This window comes from Ambystoma mexicanum, chromosome 9, assembly GCF_040938575.1.
Source record: "Ambystoma mexicanum isolate Mex_15411 chromosome 9, UKY_AmexF1_1, whole genome shotgun sequence".
In the NCBI taxonomy this organism is placed as follows: Eukaryota; Metazoa; Chordata; class Amphibia; order Caudata; family Ambystomatidae; genus Ambystoma; species Ambystoma mexicanum.
Genome location: NC_090931.1, coordinates 1,292,124,636 through 1,292,143,647, shown reverse-complemented (window position 1 = coordinate 1,292,143,647; position 19,012 = coordinate 1,292,124,636). Strand labels below are relative to the sequence as shown.

The following is a 19,012-nucleotide window of genomic DNA, read 5'->3' as shown; positions in this document are numbered from 1 at the left end:
TGCGAGGGACGGGGCTGGAAGGGCTCATGGTGTGCATGCCCAGCCAGACTAGTGCAGGGAGCGGTGGGGACCGGGAGAGCGCAGGTTGGGGGCAGTGGGGGTCAGGGGAGACCAAATGCAGGGCAGACTGGTCGAGGAGGGCCCGGGGCCCTGTAAGAATATGAAGGAACCAGGCAGCCAGTCAAAAGAGGCAGAGAGGGACATTAGTAGGGGAGGGGGCGAGGGAAGGAGGAAGAGAAAGGGGGGGTCTTGAGAAGCTTCCAAGCTTAAGGAGATCTGGCTCAGGTCTGAGAGGGGCAGGAAGGCCATTCCATTGGGAGGCACTTGCGGAGGAAAGCTCAAACCTCCCCTCTCCCCAACCCCCCCCCCTCTCGGCTTGGAAAAGCAACCGATCGTTAGAGAGTTAGAGCTAGAAGACCGAAGGGCTCTAGCAGGGAGGTATTTAGGGGGAAAGAGTTGGATGTAATAGCGGTCCCAGGCCCCAGAAAGCCTTGTGGATGATACAGAGGGTCTTGAACTTTATCTTAGCAGCAAGCGGGAGCCACCGAGAGATTTTAGGGCTGGAGAGATTGAGGCCAAGGAAAAGTCTCACAGTCCTATTCTGGATTAGTTGAAGTGGGTGAAGGTAGGAGTTGGGCAGATTGAGGAAGATGATGTTGCAGTAGTCCAATCTGGAGAGGAACAGAGCTCTGGAGAAATTGAGTTTCTGAGTGAAGGTGAGGAAAGAGAGAATGCCTCCAAGGAGGTGAAGCTTAAAGTGGGCCTTCTTGGCAAGGTCTGTGATGTAAGGAGAGAGAGGACACCAAGGTTTTTTTGCCTCACAGGAGGATGACGGGAGAGGGCCCATGGAGAGCGGCCAGAGTGTAGGAGGGGAATGGGGTCCCAGAGATTGTTAGCAGTGCACCATGCCGGAATAGCAGACGGTCAGTCAGAAATGTGAGAGGAAGACGAGGAAGCAGAGGAGGGAAGCTTGAAGGAGAGCTGTGTGTGGTCCACATAACAATGGATGTTAGGAGAGAAGGCAGAGAACAAATGGGCTAGAGGGGCAAGGTAAATGTTGAAAAGCCAAGGCGAGAGGCTTAAGCCATGTGGGACACCACAAATGGAGAGTGAGATGGAGGAGGGAAAAGGGCCCAGTTCAATCTGGGAACGTTGGTCAGAGGGGAAGGAGGTCAACCAATCCAGAGCAAGGTCTGTGATATCGATTGTATAACGGAGCAGTTTTATAAGGGTGGCATGATTGCCCATATCAAAGGTAGAGAAAAGGTCAAGAAGGATGAGAACGGAAGGAGAGTTGGAGCCGAGATTAGAGAGCAAGTCTTCACGGGTATTCAGGATAGCACAGAATGATCATCAAGCGACAGTTAAACTATCATATTGCTTCTGGAAGGCAAGAACTGGGTAGCAACACAAGCCATTCCTCTCAAGGCCACATAGTAACAAATGCTATCAGGTGTTGCACACACACACACATCTGCTTGCCAAAAAAAATAAAGAGGGGGGAGTCCTTTTAGAGAGAATAGGTGAGAAGCATCAATTAAAGCTGAAAAACAATGCATTCCCAGACTATGGGGCAATTGTGTGTTTCACTTCCAAGGCTCGTCACTCGTTATGAGCATCACTGAATCCTTTACTGTTTCCCCACTGTGAGAGCGACAGGAACCTTCTAGACAGTGTCTCAGCCACTGGAGATATTTGTTACACTATTAAACCACAGATGACATGACCTGAAACGACTCACAGATTAGATAGGTATTGTTTGAGTGTGAAAAGACATAATCAACTTTCAATGCGACAGAGTGAAAGGGGGGGCTTTACCCAAAAAGAATGCATCTCAGTTTAACCACACTCATCAAAAGAATTTTTTTTAAGAAAATCTGGACACCCCATGTCCCGCGATGGATTACAACATAAAATGGTTATGAAATGGTGCCTAGAAATGCACGCCCCCCAGCCACCCCCCAAAGAAGGAAAACAATTTGGAAATAAACGATTCCCTGCAGGGCTAAGGAGGCAAAAACGATTTCTTAAATCAGAGGTAGTTACTGATGAACTCATCATATAACTCAGTTGACTGAACTAAAATCAAAAGTGAAGCCTTTTTAAACTAGAACTATATGGCAATTTCATAAAAATACAGTTAAACATCACCCAGGTACGGTGTTGATTCAGTGTCTAGTTATCAGAAGCGTTTAAAAGTCGATTTCTTTAGTTTAACTGTACAATTAAAGCGGGGTTACTCTATAAAACCACATATCCAACAAACGTGCGCTGCATGTGAAACTTGTCTTGGATAAAGAAAATGGACTAACTCCTAAGTAGCCGGATTATCTAAATGGTTATTGTGCCAAAAATACTAATTCATGCAAGCCCCCATGTATATACCTGAAAGCCAGTAGTGAAAATCGAATCACTATTGACCAAATTCAGGTGGAAAACCAATAATAGAAAAGGTTTGGAAAATATCAACCAAACAGTTGCCAAACTCTTTTCCTACCGAGCCATTGTAATATCTCAAACCTTTGGTAGTGTTTCTGTATCAATTTGGAGAAAAAGAACAATTTACTAAAAAAAAGCCTGATACGAAAGAATACTACTAAAAGCATAATTTGTGTTGTGTTTTTATACAACACTTCTTGCTAGATTCCTCCTGCTTATTTCAAAGATCAAGCATCTCCAGTCAAAGAGTGCATGTCCTTAGTATATACAATCAGCCCAGTGTCACAGGGGTCCTTACTATGGTGAAATATAAACAATGGAAAAAGTACTAGCTATTACAAAGCAGTTCCCAATTTGGAATATTCCTCTCTTCCCAGTTGGTATTAAACATTGCATTTATCAGGATCCTATTGGGAAAACCCTTGCAACAATTAAGGATGTTTTCAAATCAAGCGTGTCAGCTGAGGTGTTCTCCGCCACCTGCTCAACACCCTCCCCCGCCACACCCACCTTGCCTGACTCTCGCCCTGACACAGGCCTCTCCATGCTCCACTCTGCTATATTGGATACTCTTGATCACCTTGCCCCTGTCATGAGAATCCACCTGAAGCCCAAAGCCAAGTGCAACTCCTGGTATGACTCATACCTCGTCACCCTAAAACGCAAGTGCAGGGTGGCCGAGAGGAAATGGCGAGCTTCATGTGCATCCTCTAACAAACTGGCCTGCCACCTGTTGCAACTGCAATACCAATTCTCTGTCCTAACCAAGAAGAGAGCTTATATCCAAGCCTGCGTCTCTGCGGCATCCAACAACTCGGCTGAACTCTTTAAAATCTGCAAGGAACTGGCCAATCCTGCCGCAGTCTCTACCTCTCCTGTCCCTTCCCAAGCCCTCTGCCCGGCACTGGCTTCTCACTTCACCTCTAAAACTCAAGACATCCTGTCCTCACTCCCCTCCTATCCACTCTGCCCCACCTACCCCCCACCTCCCAATTCCCTGCTTTTCCTCTGGCCCTTCTGTAGCCACCTCTCCTCTGCCTTTCCCCTGTTCTCTGCTGACGAGGTTTCTAGACAAGTCTGATCTATGAAAGTCTCGTTGAAACAGGTACACCCCTGTTCCTCCAAAACCAAGGACCACATCGACTCCCTGGCTCCTGCCCTCGCTGATTTCTGCAATCACTTCTTCACCACTGGAGTCTTCCCCCCCCGAAGCACTCCCTTGTGCAACATCTTCTTAAGAAACCCTCTGCCAACCCCACCTGCCCGGCTAACTATCGCCCCATCTCCAATATTCATGCCCACACTTTTAGCTGTGTGTGACCTTTACATTAAAACAGCAGACTGGCGAGTTTTCAGTAGTCACCTATTGGGCCAGTTACAATGAGTTTGACAATGTCCAAACTACAGTTATGGCAGATTCAAGCATTCAAACCTAGGGTATTCTTTGGCACAGGCATCCATCTCTTCTCAGCTCTATTCTGGCACCAGCAATGGACACCCTCATTCTATGACAAGACAGGAGGCTCGCATTATGCTTTATCTTTCTTTAATACTGCCACAACAACTTTTCAACTTATACTTTTAAACATCTACATTTGTGCTTTTTTTTTTCTGACACAAAAATAAAAAATAGCCAATCCGAAGTTTAAAAGTTTCAAACCAGTGTCTTACATCTCGAAAAAACTCAAACTCCAACTCCAACTCCCAATCACCTCCAGGAGTGCAGTAGTCCTGACCCTATCCCATGCTCCAATGCGGTGATAGTTCATCCTATAAGAACCCTACTGTCCCAGGTCCTTTCCGCTTTCTTTTTGCAGCCATGAGATAAGTACATCATAATCCACTCTCTTGTTTAAGATAATAGCTATATCAGCATAGTATAGAACTTTGCATGAGAAACGCCTAAGCTGCGCGATTGTAAACTATTTATCAGAAGGTAAATACAATTCTTACGGTGAACTTTATCGAAAGTGTGTTTCAGAGTGTTCGTTTTGTTTTCTCTCACGCGTTCGCGTCGGGCGCCGTGAGATATTGCTGCGAAGAGGAGGCGGGGCCGGCGCCGCGACGAACGCGCTTGCCTCAGGCTCCCGGCCCCGCTCCTCGGTTCCGTGCCGTCGAACACGACGTGCGGCAGGACCCAGGGGAGCAGGAGAAGCTGAATTCCCGTCATCCCCTGGGAAGTCTTCCGCCGGCAGCGTGAAAGTTTTCATTTTGTTGCGTATGCCGAGTGAGCAGAAAAGCGGAGCGACACGGTCTTTAAAAAAAAAAAAAAAAAAAAAAGGGGTATAATCACATTTTCTACCGGAGCAAAAAGGGATTCATACTAGACTGCCTCTTATATCTAAAGAGCCTGCAAGGGAGGAGAGAAAGGCAGAATTGTCAAAGGTGACTAACATTAATCCCTTGCTGACAGCACAGCAGATAGCCTTGCTAACACTATGGCTCATTACAAAAGTCCCAGTGCCACTCCTACCTCACCAGAATGGTCAGAGGAGGAGTGGGAAGAAAGTCCTTACCAACAGGACACAGACCTGTCACAGAGCTTCAAGCAAGTACTAGGAGATTGCTTGACCAGAGCAGTGTCTCAAGTAGTGCAGCCTATAACCCAAAGACTGGATATACTGGAAGCTGTTTTTAACGGACAGCAAGCTCTGCTTGCAAAAAAGAGAAAGGCAGAATGCCAAGATAAAGAGCTGTCAGCCAGACACCCCGAAGATGGGGTTGAACCCAGGGGGAAGAAATCGGCACGCAGGAGTAAACACTCTACAACCCCCCCTCCCCCGAGCAATCTGGATAGGGAGGATTCAACTCCCCAAGAGAATAGCGACCCTGTCGCCAGGCTTAAAAGAGCCTTCCAGGAGAAGAAAAGAAGCCAGGACAGATCCCCTATGGTCCCATCGCCCAGAGTAGCAGCCTACATGGCTCAACGTATACGCAAGCCACTGGATAGAGAAATAAGATCGCGGATGCGTTCAGAATGCCCTAGACCGGAGTAACCAGGCAAACTGGCCGACACTCCTGAACTTGACCCCAAAATGGCCACCTTCGTTACAAAGACGGCGAAAGACATAGGGAAGGACGTAGACCAAGCCTGCGAGGGTGCCAAGATAAGCTCCTTGACCTAGCCGGCCCATTGGCAAAAATAATGGATCACGCGGAGAAAGCGAAGGACACAGGTACCCCTGTTAATGCTTCCGTATTAGCCAGTTGGGCTCAGAGAGCTGTATGCATCTTGGGAAACGCGAATTGCGCACTGTCAGCCGAGAGAAGAAGAGGTGTTCTTCTTAAGATCGACAGTAAGCTGAGCAACTTAGCGTCGTACGAGGCTGGGGAAGGAGCAAGAGGCCTACTATTCGGCGAAGCATTCACTGAAGAAATGGCACAGTTCATGGGAACTTATTCAGCTCTTGAACGAGCACAAAGCTCAATCAAAAAGATTTTCCCCACTCGAGTTTTTTCCGGGACCGGACGTTACAGGGGTCGTACGTCCGGTCGGTTTAACTATCAATGCAGACCCCAGGGGCCGCGTGCCCAATATTGGGAAGGAAAACAACAAGACACATTCTTCCCGTCCAGGTCCAGATTTCCCAGAGGACGAAGAGGGAGAGGTGCATACCGGCAACCAAATACCTCAAGAGGCGAGTGCAATGAGGGTCCGAGTAGGAGGGGGAACCCTCCAGTTTCCAAGCACATGGCAAGCATTATCGCGCGATGCATGGGTGCTGCAAGCAGTAGCAGGACTACAGCTAGAATTTGTGGGGAACCCAGTTCAGAGATCAGAACTCCATTTTATTCAGATGCCTCGAGAAGAGGAGAGATTGTTGAACAGCGAAATTCTCCAATTAGCAGACAAAAATGCTATAGAAAAAGATATGCAAGGAGGGCCAGGCTTCCTCAGCAATTTGTTTCTTGTTCACAGGGGGGACAAAGTATGCCCTGTCATAAATCTGAAGAGGCTGAACAAATGGGTTGTTTACAACCATTTCAAGATGGAGGACATTCATCTACTTCAAGATCTCATCCGGACGGGGGACTGGTTAGCGCGATTAGACCGCAAAGACGTTGATCTAACGATTCCGATAGTTCAGGAGTTTCGGAAATATCTGAGGTTTCGGTGGGAAGGGGAGACATGGCACTTCACGTGTCTTCCGTTCGGACTAGCATCTGCGCCTTGGGCATTCACCAAGCTGATGAAACCCGTAGCAGCAGCCATAAGAGAGAGAGGCATTCGCATAATCATTTACCTAGACAACATTCTTGTCATGGGTACAGACAAAGTCTCGCTTTCCAAGAACGTGCAATGGATATTCACGCTCTTGACCTCTAGGATTCCTAGTAAATTTAGACAAATCCCAGCTAGTGCCGGTGCAGAACATAGAAATCCTGGGTTTCAGTATAGACACAAACAAAGCAACCCTAGAGCTACCACATCACAAAGTGAAGGCGATAAAGAAAGAGCTCAGAACAGTTGTAGCAAAGAAAGTCATATCTCTTCAGTAGTTGGCCTGCTAGCGGCTTCAATCCAAGCGATTTTTACGGATAAGACACCTACAAGAGGGGGTAGGATATCACCAGCTAGTGACCCTAGACCCAGAGGCGATCTTGGCACTCCACTGGTGGCTCGCCAACATGGAGGCCTTGGAATGGCCGTGCGATTTTCGGAGACTCACCGGACATCGTCATAGAAATCAGACGCAAGCAGATCCGGATGGGGCACCAGTTGCAAGAACTTAGAGACAAAGGGGGGGGGGAGGGGGCAGTGGTCAGAAAAGGAACTAGAAATGCACATAAACAGTCTCGAAATCTTAGCAGGGTCCTTTGCAGTGCGAGCATTTACGAAGGACAAAGTTCGATGTTGCGTTCTGCTCAAAATGGACAACATTTCAGCAATGTGTTATATCAACAAGCTGGGAGGAATGAGATCGAGGATGCTAGCAGAACTAGCGAAAGACTTTTGGCACTACTGCCTTCAGAATCAAGTAGCAGTCACAGAAGAGTATCTGCCAGGGACGCTTAATGATAGAGCGGACTGGAATTCATGATATCTTGTAGATTCAAGAGATTGGAAACTACACCCGAGTGTGTTCAACAGATTACAGAACCTCTGGGGTCCCGTTCATATAGATCTATTTGCGTCCAGACTGAAAGCGCAGACGCAGACTTATTTCAGTTGGAGATTGGACCCGGGGCAGCGGGCACAGACGTTTTCCTCCAACTTTGGAACGGAACACTGAATTATGCATTCCCTCCGTTTCTCATGATCTCGAGAGCACTAGCGAAAGTGCGCAGGGAGCGAGCAGACCTGTTAATAGTCCTCCCCCTCTGGAGATCGCAGCCTTGGTTTCCAATAGCGATGGAACTGTCTATGGATTTTCCAAGGATAGTTCCACAACAGCAGGACCTTCTACTAGACCCAATCGGGAGAATTCATCCCCTAGTATCGACAGGCACCCTGCGATTGATAGCTTGCAGGGTTTCAGGAGAAAGTGGGAATTGCCAGGCATTTCGCGACTCGCTGCAGACTGCATCAGAGATTCATGGGTGCCTTCCACCGTCAGGAGCTATGGCACGGCATGGAAGAGTTGGGCTTACTGGTGCCCAGAGCATGGTTTGGATCCCGTTTCTGCCCCTGTAGTTCAATTATTGAACTTCCTAGCAATAAAATTCCAAGAAGGTAGTGCCTTCAGGACGATATGTGTACTGCGGTCCGCGATCTCTGCAGGTCATGACATGGTAGATGGTAAAGCTATAGGAGAACATCCGTCAGTTTAGCGTCTTGAGAGGAATGAAATTAAGAAAGCCCCCAGAAGTATACAACATTATGGGATGTCAGGGAAGTTTTTCAGCTGTTTCTAGCATGGCCAGACAATAAAGATCTATCTCGATCGCAACTCTCGGGCAAGCTGGCAATGTTGTGTCTCACAACATGCCGAAGAGTTTCCGATGTGAAAGCGCTAGAGATAAACAGGAAGATATTCTATCCAGAGGGAGTAGCTTTTTCCATAGCTAAAAGAACAAAAACAGACACTCAATTGATTTCATACCCCTATTTTACAGAAAATAAGAAACTGTGTGTAGCTCAATGTATTAAAGATTATGAAACAGCCACAGTACTGCTGAGAACGCGAGGCGTAACAGCTGTTAATAGCGTGTAGAAAACCTTTTCATGCATTAGCAACAGTGACAATTGCGAGATGGGTGCGTGATATAATGCAATGGGCAGGCATAGACTTGTCACAGTTTGGGGGGCATTCAGCTAGAGGGGCGATGGCATCTAGAGCATTTGCAGCGGGAGTGCCACTCCAAGATATAATGAAAGCGGCCGACTGGTCCTCCGAGTCTACCTTTAAGACTTTTTATTTCAAGCCAGTGTCAGATTTGGCAAATAGGGTGGTGGCTAGCTAGGGTGGTGGCTAGCTTTGAAGAAGCATAATGCGAGCCTCCTGTCTTGTCATAGAATAAAGATTGCCAACGCTGACAGCTCAGGAAGTCTTCATTCTATTAAAGACAAGGAGGCGAGCATTATATCCCACCTGGAAAGACTCGAAAGTTGATGTTATAATGTTGATATCACATGTTCAACTTTGTCTTATCACCCGCCCTTAAAAAGAATATGTTTCTGTTTTTTCTAGGAAATGATCAGAAAGCAGCATGATCTCAATCACTGTACAGGTGAAGTACTCTATGTCGTCTGAGAAGCAGGGCTGTTTGGTTCCAAGAACACTGTTTCGGTTATAAGTTGGAAGTTGGTTGTTGACAGTTCATAACAGAGTTGGATTCGTTTCAGAGGATTTCCAAGGCAAGAAAGAAAGAGGAAAGGACCTGGGACAGTAGGGTTCTTATAGGCTGGCCTATCACTGCATTGGAGCATGGGATAGGGTCAGGACTACTGCACTCCTGGAGGTGCATAGGAGTTGGAGTTTGAGAGTTTTTTCGAGAAGACTCTGGTTTGAAACTTTTAAACTTCGGATTGGCTATTTTTTATTTTTGTGTCAGAAAAAAAAAAGCACAAATGTAGATGTTTAAAAGTATAAGTTGAAAAGCTGTTGTGGCAGTATTAAAGAAAGAAAGCATAATGCTCGCCTCCTTGTCTTTAATAGAATGAAGATTTCCTGAGCTGTCAGCGTTCGCAATCTTTATTGCTAGAGAAAGGAGTAAACCTTGCAATTAAGGATTTTCCCATTTACTTTTAAAAACTCTCCTGAAAATCCATGAAATCCGCATTTTGGTTGCCTGCCCATCACAATTTATTACGGGAGGGGCAAGCCAATGGAGACGTTATCTGGAGATTACAGCACATATATCCTCAATGTGCACCAGCACTGCCTCAAAACATAAATAGCATGTCAGGATGTTTAAAAGGTGTGCTGCTGAGACTCTAAACCTGCAGCCTAGCTGTTTACAAGTACATTCTACTCTAAAATTAACCCTGTAATGCCATCTGTTTTCATTGTAGTACATGATTTGTATTTTTACTATAGAACAATTCCTATAGCATTCCCACCCTTCTCATCAGAATATATTTATCTCTTTGTGGGGTGAATCAAAAGCAAATGAAGACAACCCAAATTCAAAGAGGTGCCAGAATAGTGGCCTTTCCTGCTTCACTTATGTCATATCTTTTTGCTATTGTTACGAATAGGGTGAACCTCTGGCACGCCCCAGCATACATGAGAGACAGCACTCGACCTATAGCATGGACAGGAACAATAGTGGGCCTAGAGTACATTTTGGCCAAAGAATGAGCTTGAATAACTTAATTGCCATCAGGAGATGGTGGAAAGCACTCATGGAGAACATGTCGCATATTAGAGATATCTTCATTTTTTATTTTATTTTTATTTTTTATTTGTATATGTTCTAGAAAGAACTTTACAAAAGTAAAATGACTGGCTTTGTTTCCGAAGTAACTAGACAGGGTGGGACCCATGTCATGATAACATTTTCATTGTCTGTTCTAGGATATTTAGTTGCTAGAAGCCAGCTTGTTCGATCCCCGCCTATCAATCTGTTCCACCATTTTTGTTCGTCCCACCCATGTTCTTCCACGGTTAAGTGATTGAGATAAGCTGATCTGAGTTTCTCGTTTGTAGGACATCCCAAGAGCGAATGTCTGATGGATTCGATTTCAAACTCACATAAGCGGCACAAACTTGATTCAGAAAGGCCTCTAATGTTGCGAATTTCATTTGTGTCCAGTAAGTTCATCCTAATCCTTAACAAGTTTCACGCCGCTCTATTGGGGAATTTTTGATGGTATTTCATTGGTCGTTGAGCTTACAGTATGATTGAGGCAAGTGCTGAAGTAATTTGTTTTTAGTTGCAAACTTTCGTCCATAATGCATTTCCGAAATAGCCGAAGGGCGTTGATGTTTACTGTCGCCTTAAGCGACTGAAGACTGAGTTCCCGCCGGATTGTGGCAATGGACGTACATTTTGGAAGTGAGAGAACCACCTTCCAGAACTGACCTAGGAATCGCCAGATTTTGTTTGGGATCAAAGGCATGGCTTCTATGCCACAGGTGATCGAAGGAACGACTTTTTTCTTGTAAAATCCTATCACTGGGATACTTGACAATTTTGAGAATTTTCCGAATTTCGTATCGAATCGCCTTTCCTTGTGATGCCAGCTTCTTTATTTTATTTTGGAGGTTTGCCTGCATAGAAGTTTCATGTTTCGAACTGTCCATCAGAACACCCAAGTATTTATATTCAATGACCAACTCTATCTCGTTTTCCTCAAGACGCCATTTGTATTTGTCTGTTCTTTTTTTTCTGACCTGCTTCCAGGATCATGATTTTCGTTTTGTCTTCATTTATTTTGAAGTTGTTTTCCGAGGTGTAGTGCAGTAGGTTTGATAACTGTCTCTGGAGGCCAATCTGGGTCTGATCAAATAAAATGAGATTGTCTGCGTACGTATTTTGGCGTTGGCCACCGATGGTGGAAAAGTACGAGACAGATCTTCTGAGTCTCCATAATCGCCAATATAAGCTAGAAATAGCGCTGGTGCTAGAGGGCAGCCTTGTTTCACCCCTCTTGCTGTCTGGATTTCGCTTGAGAGATTACCAAGTTGAGACAGACGGACCCTAAGGCTGGTGCCCGTGTGTAATGCTTTAATTGGCTCGAGAATCTCCTGGGGACAGCACCATCCCTCCAGTTTTTCCCAAAGGCGTTGCCGATCAACTAAGTCAAAGGCCTGGGAAAGGTCGAAGGCCGCAAAGATCCGTGGTTTACCCTCCAAGATCTTGCTTTTAAGGATACTGATGGTTAGTAGGTTTGCAGCTGTGCCCATATTCCTTTTAAAGCCCGTTTGGAACCTGTCGTTGAAGGGAGCAGTCTTTGACCAGGATAGAAATCTTTTCAAAAGCAAGCTTCCAGAGACTTTTCCGATGCAATCCAAAAGGGCTATGGGGCGATAGTTTAGTGGATCTGAGATGTCAACGTTCTTATAAAAAGGGACGATGATGGCTTTTGTCCACGAAGGCAGGATGGATTTCTGGGCGGCGCATCCCGTAAAGATATTTGAGATAAGCATTGCCCATTCCACTTGGTTTGTTTTCAGGTCTATATTGGATATGCCATCTGGCCCCGCGGCTCTAGAGTTCTTCAGCTTTTTGAGATGGTCTCTTATTTCCTCGTGGTCGTCCAGGTTCGGCCATTTGGCGAGAGTCGGTTTCCTTTGTGGAGATTCCGTGACTTGTGGTGCTTGAAAGAGGGAAGTAAAGTGGTTGATCCATTTTAGTTCGGCCAACGAGTTTATGGTTGAGTCGTTATACGATGGAGCCGTTGTTTTTAGCAGGGACCAAAATTCTTTCGTTTTGTTGCCACAAATTGCCTTTAACATGGATTCAGCAATCTGCTGATAAAGTTGCCCTCGGTGGTGTTTCACCCAGTTTTTGTAGGTTTTTATTGCCATCATTAGTTTTTATTTATTTTGGGGAAGATTTCCAAACCTTCTTTTTGTCTTGCGCAGTTTGCATCTTTTTGCTACCAATATAGCGTCAAAGGTATGTCTTGGTGCGTTATAAATCGAGGATGGAGTTTTGGTTTTCCCCCTGTATTGGACTAAGAGAGGGACATAGTCCAGCATTTCTTTCCCTTCGGTTGCCCCCCCCCCCAGGAACATATTTTGCCAGCAAGTTTGAGACCGATTCCGCTGTTAGATTCAAACGGTTTCCCTGAGAGTTTGATTCAACCCCCAAGGAGTACGGGACAGGTGGTTTGAAGCGGTTGTGCAGAGAAGTTGTGAGCTGGTTATGGTCACTGGCACTTATTTTACAAACTTCAAAGTCATTCACCTTTGCCACAAGATGGCGTGAGGCAAAGATGTAATCAATGGTGGCATGAAGAGATCGTCGTTCCCAAGTGGGGAGACGGTGTTTGTTTAGAAAGATTGAGTCAAGGTTCTCCATTTGTCTAGCGGCCATTAGAAATGACCATTTTCTTCTGCTTTTGGCAGCTGGAGTCATGCATAAAGTTGAGCCTGTCGTTGAGATACGGTCATGGCAATAGACATTCAAGTCTCCACAAATTATAATAGATGGTACCTGATGTATAGCTTGGATATCGTCTAGGAGTTTTTCCATCATGGACAAGTAAGTGTGTTGGTTTATGGCCGCTGGGTTCCAGTAAGTATTTACAATTGCCAATTGCGATGTCCTAGTGTTCTGTTTCTCTTCCCAATCTAGGAGCACTGCCTGAATTGATAGATTTGATTGGAGGATATCCTTAATCTTCAGGCCGATTCCCTGTTGGTACGCTGTAAGGAGCCCCGAGGTCGGGCGACCCAAGAGGCCTTTATTAGCGTGAGCCAAGATGATGTCGTATCAGTCCATCGCCGGTGCTTTCTGTAGCCAGGTCTCTTGCAAACAGATTATATCGAACGAGGCCAAATTTGCGTCGCCCGGCATTGTCAGATGAAGATGGCCACAGGTGTTCCATGAGCATAACCGAAGAAAGCGAGATTTGTGGTCGACTGCCGGGACTTCCTTTGCCCCTTTGGGCCAACCTGCGTATTGCTATTTTTTTGTTTGGGTCAAGGCCTTGGGGAGCCAGGCCCAGAGCCCCTGGGGTTTTTCATTTAATTTTTGCTTCGGCCCTACGCATTCTTTTACTGCTGGTGGACTAGCCAATTCCCTCTGTACTTTTCGATGGACTAAATTAGTATCCACATTTCCATTGAGTGCAGAGGCTGAACAAATCTCCAGAGGCACAGATGTTTTCTTCAAGCTTTGAATCGTAAATGTTTTCTGTATGACGTTAATGGTGGATTCTGAGCGCTTGTATTTTTGGCTAATGTTCGATATCTCTTCTGCTTATACTCCCTTTTTCTTTTCCTCGATTTTTGTCCTGGCGCTCCCTTTTTTTTCCCCCGTGGTTACTGGATCCACTTTTTGGGTTTTTTGACTTTGGTTGTTCAGGATGTAACCCAAGCATGACAAATCCTCCTTTGCACGTGCCATTTCCTTTGTGACGCTCGTGGAGGCTGTATAAATGTAAGCTTTTGCTCTATAATTAGAGTGGTATGGATCCACTAACTTCAAGTTTGGCGATTTTATCCAGCGTAAGGCTGGAACAAAGCTGAACAGTGTGAGGATGCCTCTTCTATTCAGAATTACATCATCCTTGTTGTCGACATTTTGTTCTAGTTTAATTGGAGACTCCCTTGAATGTGGTTTTTCCTTTCGGTATCGCACCGTTTTAAAGGAGTAATGTAATTTCGGTTTGGACAATTTTTCGTTTTGCCTTTCCACTGGACTTTGACGGCTTCTTTTCTTAACATAGCGGTCAAGATCCGGACCCCCATTTTTCTGCTGCGGGGGCCGATTACCGGACGTCTTCCTTTTGCTGCCTGTACTGTCAGAAGACATTGCGGATGCAAACGAGACCACTCGGAAGCTCAGGGGAGAGAAGGGGGGGCCGCGGAAGACTTGTCTTTGAAGCTGATGGAGTTTATTTCTACGGTCTTCCAAGGTACTGAATTTCGGAGACGCTGCTTCTTCCGTGATATCTTCAATAATTTCGCCTTTTTCCAGATGGCAAGTTTTCACTGTCGCTTTGAGCCCTTGGCCTCAATTCCCTCCTCAGAGTGTACTAGGTCTTGGGTGTTGTCACTGGCAGGGGAGGATCTGATGAAGTCTTCTGTTGTTCGAGGAGAGGCTTTTTCGCCTTTTGTTTTTCTAAAGGGAGGGCTGTGATTTGATCGGCTTTTTCAACTGCCCTAGCTCTTATTTCGGCTTGGGGCCGGGTGCTGGTCTTTTTTCCCCCTTTTTGTTTTTGGTCTTCAGCCTTAGTTTGAGAATGTACTGATCTGGCGGATGAAAACATCGAGTAGGCACGATCTTTTACCTCTAAAGTTGATTTTTGATGTAGGGTAGGTTGCGAGGGGTCATCTGTGATGTCAATGACCTCTCGAGTTTCTTGCCTATTTGATTCCATTTCAGAGAGCTGTTGAATTGAGTGATACAGGCGGGCTTGATACACACAATGCTTTAACCAAAGGCTTTTCTTGCAGATTTTGCGAGGTGTCATTTCGCCCTTTTTCCACGTTAGTCTTAAGGTTCTTTAGTTGGCCATCTAAAGCGGTAATGTAACCTTCCAAAAATGTTAGTTTTGTATACATCATCGCTTGGATCGAAGTGTGGTCTTTTAGATTCTCGTTAATCCCTTCATAGAGTTCCTGGAAAAGTCGGATGCCTGCATGTTCACAATGGGAATAGAGCATATATCTTGAATTGTTGACTCAGGCATCTGTCCCTTGTTGGCCACATGAAACCTTTGGATAGCAGGTGCGGGTGACAGAGTATATTGTGGGCGATCAGGGTTTGGAGGTGTAGGGCACCTTGTTATGGAACAACTTTTGGATGTGAGTTGGACTTTGACTAGGGCTTGGCGTCTTTTTTTGTAGGGCTATAGATCCCTGATGGGTCACTTTTTCCTCCTCGCTGTTAATAGATTCTATTGAGTGCTCTGGTCCCCTGACAAGAGGCTCTTGAGTTTGTGGTCCGGCTTGAGGGGGGGAGGAGAATTTGACTTTGGAGTGGTCGCCCTGGAGGGCCGAGGAGGAGTGGGTGGAGCTTTTTGCGCATTTGCAGCTTCTTGGATCTTTAAATACGACTGACTCCGAGGTCCTTTTTCTTACTTTATCCTGTGGTTGGCACATCATTATGGCCTCTAAGATCTTTGTCTCTAAGGTCCTCTTGCCTGCGCAGTGGGGGCGGAGCAAAAGCACAGAAAAAGTCTGTTACGAGGCTTGCTACTGAAGGTTTTGTTGATTCTGGTTTCCATGTTTTGTTTTTTTTTGGATTCTGGCCACTTGGTTTGTTGATGAAGACGATAGGCTTGTAAATAATTTTTGGGGAAATTTGGGGATTTTTTGTTTCAACTGCCCTTTCCTTCTGTGAATTTGGGTTTTTCTAGCACCAACCTTTTCCAGTGATTCCTTCTCCTTCCAACGGCGTTTTTTCAAATTATGAGCTCCTTTCAGAGGCGGAGGAAGGAACCCCTGTGAGCTTTGTTGGGCTGGAGTCATGTGAATTGATAGCTGGCTGTACTGGGACCGTGTCGTTCAGTGCTGGCGGGGAGGGCGTGTCGACAAGAAAGGGGGCGAACTGTGTTGGACGGGTCCAGGTGAACTTGTGCCTCAATGTGAAGCAGAGTCTTTGGGACGGTTGTTTCTTGTGCCCGATTTGCATCCGTATGTAAGTTGGACTGTAATCCAGCTTCCCTCTCCTGTGAGGGGCTCTTTTCGAAGGTTTTTCCCCGTTCCGTGGGCAGAGGAGTGATCACATCGGGGGCGGGGGGATTGTTGTTGCGCACCCCAGGGTCTGCTCTTCTCTCATGCCCACAACAGCAGAATCCATGGTGACATCAGCTGAGGCCGCCCCCTGCACGGCGCGCGGCTGCAGGGCTGCTGTCTGCCCTTCACAGCCCCCTAACCCCACTCACGGGGTTCGCTCCTCCCTCCAGAGGCCACCGAGAACTGGAGCTGTGAGGGGAGGGACTGCGGTTGAGACGGCGAGGACGGGCGGCGAGAAACCGAAAGTGCCTCCAACGGTGAGTGAAATTCTTCAGCTGTTTGGGCTCCTCTCCCTCGAGCCAGGGGGGAGGGAGAGGGCATTTCTGGTGGGTAGTTCTTTATTTTCCGCCTGCCGCAGCCGCAATTGTACGTCTGAGTTTTCTAAAGGACTTTGTCTCTGCTTCAAAATAGGCAGTTTCTGTATACAGCGGTTTTGAGGCTGTGTTTTTGGTGGGATTCGAGGGTGCGCACTTCTGAGCTGGCGGCCCTCCTCGAAGTCCATCGGCTCTAAAGTGGTGTCAGAAGGAGACGCCATTGGGTTTGAAGCAATGGCAGCCATGCACAGACTGCCAAAGACTGCACACTCGCAGCCACACTCCGCGGCCCGCTTCGTGGGATGATGTGAATCTTGTAGAGCACCGGAACAGTAGCACCTCCCACAAAAATAATGGAGAGCAAGGAGTGACTGCCAAAGACTGCACACTCGCAGCCACACTCTTCATTTTAAAGTGAAGTTGCCCTACTGTATCTGAAAAATTAAGTCAAAATGAACCATCACTGTATTTTCTTTCTCTAATAGACACAACAGTATTACTTTCTCCAACAACTGTGTGAATATTGTACAAAGTTTATAAAAACATGGTGATATTACATATTATATCATAATGTAAATATGTTGAAAAGCAAAGGCTATTTTGTATTGGCTTGGATAACACTAGTGTTTAATTCAGCCAGGTAATATGCAGACTTCAAGTTGGCCAGAGTTTCACCTCAGAGCAGCCCCCACCTTTAAAATTCTGAGAGAGGAGAATGTTCAAAAAATACTCTAAATGTTTTAAAACTAAACCAAATCTATGTTCCTCCAGACGATTGCCAATTGTGGGTGTAAATCTGTTTGCCGAGTCTCAAATGGAAATGGTTTCAGCTAATGTGGCATTGCTGAACTCTGCCTGGCCATAAAGCCAGCCATCTATTAAGCTAATACAGGAGAACAAAAAAGGCTGGTCATCTTTTTTTTATTTATTTATTGTTTGCTTGACAAGGCAACAGAACCATCAGTAGGCCATTGTACAGGGTTACCAATACGCATACAATTACGACAGCAAAGGGCATCACACATCGCAGTATTATATTGTAAACTTTACAGTGCTTCTGCAGGACCTAGACAATGTCAGTCACAACATGGCAGCTAGGTAGATCAGGTGGGGACCGGATGGGTCTGTGTCATTACCATAATCAGCAGCGAGTGACCGTAGATACGGCAGAAAGGGTGGCCATATGTCAGGCGGAGTGTAACGAGGTGGCTTCAAGGAGATCCAACCCTCTTCTGTATTCAATGCCCAAGTGACATCACAGAGCCATTGTTTCATGGTGGGGGCAGCCGGTTTAAGCCACAACAGCAATATACTTCGTACTGCAAGAAGCATAGAGACTGGCATGTTTGCGGGCACCACCTTGTAGTGAGGGAAACTCATGGAATAGACAGTTCATAGGATTCAGGCCAATAGGTCGGTCAAGCATTGTGGATACAGCTGTACAGACCTCTACCCAGTACCCAGACATTTTGGGGCATGAAAAGACGATGTGAAGGTAGCCCGCACTGTCAGCATTGCATCTAGGGCAGAGGGCCGAGTAGTCATGAGACATGATGTGAAGCCTAGCAGGAGTGTAGTGAATCTATGTGGAACGTTGAATTGAATCAGGCAAAACCTAGCATTAAGAGACACCTTGCGGGAGCAACCACACATCGTCTCCCATCCCTCATCAGTTACATTGATACCACAGTCCCTACTCCAAGCCTCCCGGGGCCTAGTAAGTGGTTTATAAATCCGGACCTGAAGCTGCCTATACCGTACCGACACTGCCCCAATGGGCCTGGAGCTCCCTACTACCAGTGCAAGCAAAGGTTCACCAGGGGGTTGTGAGGGGAAACTGGGCCACGTATTCTTAACTGCACGCCGTAGCCCAGCGTACTGCAGGCATCTGGAGAGGTGCCCACTCAGCAGTTTGTGTAAATCAGACCAGTTAATGAATGAGCCCTGTTTGTACAGATCGCCCAGTGTAGAAAATCAATCATTAGTCCAGTCAATTACCACTGCAGCGCTTATCCTGGGGAACCCAGGGACAAGGTTCCACAGTGGCAGGTCTCTATGGAATGGGCCGGGGTAGCCAGTTTGCCTCCATATCTTGGCCCAAGCCAGCACACTGGCCGCCGCCGGGCTGCGCAAACCTATGTCCCTCCACATAGGGGGCAGGATCAAAGAGCAGCGGTCTCTAGGTTTAGTGGCAAGACGTTCGATTCTCACATGCAGCAACTATGGGTTCTGCGCAGACAAGTACGTTGCATGGTGGGCTTGAGCGGCAAGCCAATAAAGTTCAAAGTCAGGGGCTGAAAAGCCACTCAGGCTACATGATCTTGCTAGTGTGGACCACTTTAGCCTCACCGCCCCAGAGTGCCATAGGCAGCTATTTATTGCGATTTTAAGCTGAGTGAACAACGCAGCTCCAGGCCAGAGAGGGACATTTAGGAAGCGGTACAATATCTGCAGCAGTGC

At 46.5% G+C, this 19,012-nt stretch overlaps 1 protein-coding gene across 1 annotated transcript in view; it reads right to left on the bottom strand.

The window, feature by feature from the left end:
- The window catches only part of SNX4 (sorting nexin 4), a 1,088,579-nt gene that overhangs the window by 1,043,958 nt on the left and 25,609 nt on the right, over positions 1-19,012 (bottom strand). The window lies entirely within an intron of this gene.